Below are 6,155 nucleotides of genomic sequence, written 5' to 3'. Positions count from 1 at the left end.
TCACACTTCCGATCAGCCAAAAATTAACCTTGAAATTAATATCGCTATGGGACTGTGCCCTTTCACACACCAGGTGACTATGCAGATATTCTGAAAACATGGTCATTAATGAAGAATTGCTTTCCAAATGTCGCGATGAACAAGTTATGTTCAAATATGTGTGAAATCGTATGGGACTTAACAGCTAAGGTCATCGGTCTCTAAGCTTCCACAGTACTTAACCTAAATCATCTTAAGGACAAACACACACATCCATGCCCGAGGGAGAACTCGAACCTCCGCCGGGACCAGCCGCACAGACCATGACTGCAGCGCCTTAGACCGCTCGGCGATGAACAAGTTATAATGAAGGTAGTATCCACAACACTAGACTGCTAGAGCCGCATTGTATACAGAAATATAGATTGGCAGTCGCAGTGCATACAAGCCGTATACATTGTTAGTAGAGTTCCGAAAATATGCTACATTATGTACACTCGAATGTTGTCAGTTACCCTGCAGGGAAAGCAATAAATTCAGTTGTGTTCCAGTCTAGGTAATACATTACTCCCAGTTCTTTTGCTTTCACAGCGCTAAACATCGAGAGTGGATAACAATATGGAAACATCAAAAACACAGCACATTATCATGCCTAATACGGTCTAGATACCAAACAATGTCTCCCGTCAGATTATCCGAATATCAGTTGGAGGAATCTCTTGTGCACCAGTTCCCATGGTATTAATCCTGGAGCGCACGACCCGAGTTTCCGAAGCCCGGTGTGTTTCGCATATAAACTGTGTAAGAAATATTTACTTCACCTGCCTTCCAGTCGTCTCGGAATGGGTAAATACGGGTACTGTCCTGTATGGTTCTGCAAAATAGTGGCAAATTCAGGTAATGATGATGGAGGTGGATGTAGATTACGCACCCTTCTCTGCAAAGTGGACCACAAACGCGCAGTATTATTGAAATGCAGTGATTCTGGCCGCCAGGTGATAATTCATCTCTGTGCTCACAAAACCAGTCGTGACGATTCGAGCTGTGTGAAAAGGACGCTGTCATCTTGCAACATGGCAGCATCATTGGGGAATTAACGTTGTACCACGGGATGGACCTGATCTACCAAAATAGTCACGGGGACCTGGGCACAATTTTTATTTTGGGTGAGTGGGTGGGTGGGTGGGTGGGGGGGGGGGGGGTGGGGGTCAGGGGTCCTAGGCCTTCTAACTGATTTGATGCGGCCCACCACAAATTCCTCTCCTGTGCCAACATCTTAATTTCATATTAGCATTTGCAACCTACTTCCTCAGTTATTGGCAGGACGTATTCCAATCTTTCTTCCTCTACAGATTTTACTCTCTACAGCCCCCTCTAGTATCATGGAAGTTATTCTGTGATGTCCTATCGTCCTATCCTTTCTTCTTGCGTTTTCCACACATTCCTTTCCTCGCCGATTCTCTGGAGGACCTCCTGATTCCTTACTTTATTACTCCACCTAATTTTCAACATTCTTCTGCAGCACCATAGATCTTGTGTTCCAGTTTTCCTACAGTTCACGTTTTACTACCATACAATGCTGTGCTCCACACGCACGTTACCAGCTCCGTGTTTAAAAATGTGCGATGAATGTTGTGCTCCGACTGCACCAGCGTTGTGCTCTTTCGGCAGATGCCACAGATCACCATCTGATCCTAGTTTTCATCTACCAAACAAGCCTCCAAACCCCACATTCTGTGAAGAGTCGTGGTCGTCCAATCACTTAGTGCCTAGTGGTAGCTTCACTGTCCTACCTCTTCCCGTAAAAACTCACGATGGTAGCACGTGAACATTCGACCACCTTCGCCGTTTTCGAGGTACTGTAAGTAGGCTGTTTCTGTTTTCTTATTGGCAACGTTACGTAGCGCTCTGTACGAAAATCACTGGCTGTGCTGTGTGCAGTCTGTGGCTAGTTTGCATTGTTGTCTGCCATTGTAGTGTTGGGCAGCGGCAGCTGGATGTTAACAGCGCGTAGCGTTGCGCAGTTGGAGGTGAGCCGCCAGCAGTGGTGGATGTGGGGAGAGAGATGGCGGAGTTTTGAAATTTTTAAAACTGGATGTCATGAACTGCTATGTATATTATGAGTTTTCAACATTATTAAGGTAAATACATTGTTTGTTCTCTATTAAAATATCTTTCATTTGCTAACTATGCCTATCAGTAGTTAGTGCCTTCCGTAGTTTGAATCTTTTATTTAGCTGGCAGTAGTGGCGCTCGCTGTATTGCAGTAGTTCCAGTAACGAAGATTTTTGTGAGGCAAGTGATTTGTGAAAGGTATAGGTTTATGTTAGTCAGGGCCATTCTTTCGTAGGGATTTTTTGAAAGTCAGATTGCGTTGCGCTAAAAATATTGTGTGTCAGTTTAAGCACAGTCGTGCATAATTTTTCTAAGGGGAAGTTGCAGTACTCATTCACAGGCTCTGCGTAATAACAGTCTGACTTTGTCAAAGTCGCGTATCTCAGTGGATTTCGCCATTTGCAGCCTATATATATCTTGGCTAGGGTGAACCCATGTCCGTATCTGCTCCGCTTACACACTCTGTTATCGCGTCATGTGCCCGCAACGCCACCAGGCAGCTTCCGACATCGCGTTGGACAGTGGTCACAATGTTTTGGCTGATCAGTGTATTAGGTTCAATCTACAGCTGAGCAGTCTTAATTGTTTAGCATCTCCGTAACGCTCTCTCGCCAGCTAAACGGTCCAGTGACGAAACGTGCCGCTCTTCGTTGGATATTCTCTAGCTTCCCTATCAGTCCTACCTGATAGGGATCTCAGATAGATGAACAATACTCAAGAATCGGCCGAACAAGCGCCTTACGAGTCACTTCTTTCGTGGATGAGCTACATTTCCTTAAGTTTCTTCCCATGAATCTTAGTCTTGTGTGTGCTTTTCCCACTCTGTTTTATATGGTCATTCCACTTAAGGTCGCTCTGGACAGTCACGCATAGATATTTTACTGCAGACGCTCTCTCCAGCTGTTTGCCATCAATAGTGTAGCTGTACAGTAGTGGATTTCTTTTCCTATGTATGCGCAATACGTTACATTTATTTACGTTCAGGGTCAACTGCCAGAGTCTGCACCATTCATCAATTCTCTGCAGGTTGTTCTGCAAATTCTTACCATCATCTGGCGTTGCTACTTTGATATAAACAATTGCATTATCTGCGAATAGCCTTAAAGAGCATCCGACACTTTCTACTATATCATTTACATACACTTCCCGGTGGTACTCCGGCTATTACATTTACCTCTGTCGATTTAGTTCCGTTAAGACCCACGTTTTGAGTTCTAACTGCAAGAAATTCTTGAATCCAATCGCAGGTCTGCTCCGATACTCCGTAAGCTCTTTTTTTCACTAAACGGCAATGCGGGATGGTGTCAAATGCCTTACTGAAGTCAAGGAACACGGCATCAGCCTTTCAAGTCAAATTTTTTGTACCGTGATCTTTGCCCACTTCAACGTATCTAGCTCATATTTCCGATTGAGAGTAAAGGGCACAAATCTTTGCCTCCTGCACGGGGATTTTCTTGTCTTTTTCCAGAGCCAACAGTGCCCTGGGAGGAACCTTGTTGAGTTCCCCATTCAGTTCTCCACTAGTAATTCCAGTGAAATTCTAACCCACAGTCTACACATATCACTCCCTCTTTGACCTATCCTACGGTAACATCCGCACCTTTCACCCACTGCAACACGGCTTACACACTTAAACATGGAATTCAATCACTTAACACACTTTGCACTACACGAATGTTAGTTATTTACGAGCCACAAAAATTATGCCTATAGGTTAGCGCTTCAGGTGTCTGATATAACGTAAAAAAATTATATATTCCCGCTTACAGCAAGAACTCTGCACTTACTCAGCTGCAGTAACTCTTAACTTGCAATAGAATTTAACTTTAATGTAAGCAAATTGTAAACAAAATACTAGTGCCGAAGTTTCTAAGTCAAACTACTATAGATTTACGCAACTTTCTGGAAATATGAACTTAATAATGAATTGACAATCCCTATTTAAATTGTTCGAAAGAAAAACAGCAGAATCAAACGGGATTCTCAAAGTTAACTGTTCAAAATGGTTCAAATGGCTCTGAGCACTATGGGACTTATCATCTGAGGTCATCAGTCTCCTAGAACGTAGAACTACTTAAACCTAACTAACCTAAGGACATCACACACATCCATGCCCGAGGCAGGATTCGAACCTGCGACCGTAGCGGGAAGTTAACTGTCCCAAAACGTAAACAAACATACCAATGGAACCCGACCTCACATTCTTTTTAGAGTTTTATGGACTAATAGACAAAGAAGTGAACTCACTAATACACATATTTATTGATTACCTTACTACAATGTAAATGACTTATTTTTACGAAAGCGCTAGAACTGAGTTTCGCCTGGCGCAGGGCTGCGAATCTGCAGTTTCGCGATTGGTCACACGAGAAGAAACAGCGGCGAATTGAAAGCACAACATGAGTACTTTTACACTCCAAAGTCGTTCGGTATTTTCAGTTGGAAAGTGAATGGCCGCGAATGGCAGTTCTGCGAGTGCACGATAAATGTCTTGGGATACCTTTTCTAGTAAACGATCCAATTACAGCCTAGGCTGACCTCAGATTGATACTGAATTTATTAGTCTTTGTGACGAGGTAGGAGACAAGTTTGCAAACTAATGTTCATGATCTGTTTCAAGAGGGGAAGTATAAGGGAGCAGTTACTCGCCCCTGTTCCTCGTTGCCTTCTTCCTTGCGGAGAGAGATGGTTGGCAATTTTCGTTTTGACAATACCGTTTTTCAAAGGAACTGACTCGTCAAGGTTCGTTCCACAGATCACTAGGAAGGGTCAAAAATTTTACAAAGACAATACGCATATGAAACTTACCTCAAACATTTGTTCACAAACTAAATTGCACAAGAATTGTTATGTTGTTTTGAGAATTGAAGTAGTTTAGAAGAAGTGCTTGCACAGATCGCGTTACTGGAAATCTCTGCTGAAGTCAGAAATTTCATCCAGTAATGTTATATAGCTAATATGTACCTACGTTAAATTAACATCTGCTAATGATGAATCTTGCAACTTTTATGTATTGCTGTCTTGTACTATAAACGTACGTTTTCAGGAACTTTACTTTCAAATCAGTACATGATAGTAATAGAGCCGATAGTACAGAAGGCTTTCTTTGCCTGTATGTTGATATTTCCTTTATCGTCCTTGCTTCTGCCACCGTATGTAGTATTTCTTCCCTGATAGAAAATTGATCACTGCTGTGCCGTTCTCAGATTTTATGTTAAGACGTTATTCTCTTTTCTATTACTCTTAACCTTGACCTTTACTCTGTATCAAACACAATTGCTCTCCGTTGTCATATATAAGGGGCCATCAAAACAAAATTTGAGGGAGATGATGCAGCGTATATGCAACCTAGCGCGTCCCCAATGCGGCTGTATCACCACCGACATGTAGGCAGGGGGTTGGTGTGGGCTTCGAACGGTAACTATTTGTTACCTCTTGGTTTTATTTAACAGTTTTAGAATCTGAACACTTAACGCCTTCTTGCATAATGTAATCTAATGTGATTGTGCAGCTGATCATGGGCGAGATCGGGGAAGAGTGCGTTTTAACCCCGATTGTTTGTTATCACTTTTATCGCTTTTTCTCCATTTTAAACACATTTGTTACTAATTGAGTTTGGGCACTGATAACCTTGTCGAGCGCCCATAACCCACGAACACAAGATACAATAGCATGTATTCCATGCTGATGTGCAGGATGTACACCAGCCACTTTACAGTTAATAATTGCCTCGAGGCCACACACTTAACTATGTTTATTACAGTGTATATCGCCGTACTGTGCATTAATTTGTGTTTCTGGATCTTGATGATGCCGGTTTACAGGTAATCGGGTACAATATCTTGTTCAACTTTGGGAACTTTGATTTTTGCAGCTTAGCACACCATCCAAAGATACGCTGTACTAAACATAGTGGGAAACTCTGTTGTGTCCACCGGTGGCATCGCCTCTGTCCTTATGTTAAAAGGCGCACGGTTGGCCCGGCGACCAGATAAAAATTAACAGACTGGAATTCGAAATATTTGATTCACTTCAGGGGATCTCAAGAGGGCAACCGAGTG

The sequence above is a fragment of the Schistocerca nitens genome, chromosome 5 (assembly GCF_023898315.1).
Source record: "Schistocerca nitens isolate TAMUIC-IGC-003100 chromosome 5, iqSchNite1.1, whole genome shotgun sequence".
In the NCBI taxonomy this organism is placed as follows: domain Eukaryota; kingdom Metazoa; phylum Arthropoda; class Insecta; order Orthoptera; family Acrididae; genus Schistocerca; species Schistocerca nitens.
This window is presented reverse-complemented; position numbering follows the sequence as displayed.